A 574-nucleotide genomic window follows, 5' to 3' on the forward strand; every position below is an offset into this window, starting at 1 on the left:
TCACGAGCTTCGGCATGAGTCTCAACCGACTCATCTTGAGCTTCTAGGATGGAAGTGCTTATTCCCATTGTCTCAGCCGCCTTGGGAATGGATGATGACTCGCCGGTTCTTCTCTTTTTGGCTTGAACCATACAACGAGTGGTAGTTATGTTAAAATGAAAAGATTGGCATCCAAAGAACATGTTGGCAAGTGGACTTACCCCTGGAGGCGGATTATTGGGCAAGAGCCAAAGTAGCTGAGTCGCCAGATAAAGGAGGTGAAACCTGTTGGACATACGATTCAAAAGATAGTGTAAATCGTGAGAATCGTCTGCACGGGAAAGAAGGACATTTAGTATAACACATACCTCGCTTTGTCGCTTGCGACTGGCCGTTTTCTCGGGCAACCCAGACAAGAGATCACTAGAATGGCTTCGAGTGTGACGTTTTGGTGTGAAACTCGCCTTCTTCAAAAGGAAATTGGGATCTAGATGAGCATCTGGGTGAGACAGGGGAACTTTTCTACAGACTAGCCTTGCCGCCCTGGGTGGAGAAGAATTTGAGTTGAAAAAATCGAAATTACCTCGATTTCTTC

This window comes from Hordeum vulgare, chromosome 6H (assembly GCF_904849725.1).
Source record: "Hordeum vulgare subsp. vulgare chromosome 6H, MorexV3_pseudomolecules_assembly, whole genome shotgun sequence".
NCBI lineage: Eukaryota > Viridiplantae > Streptophyta > Magnoliopsida > Poales > Poaceae > Hordeum > Hordeum vulgare.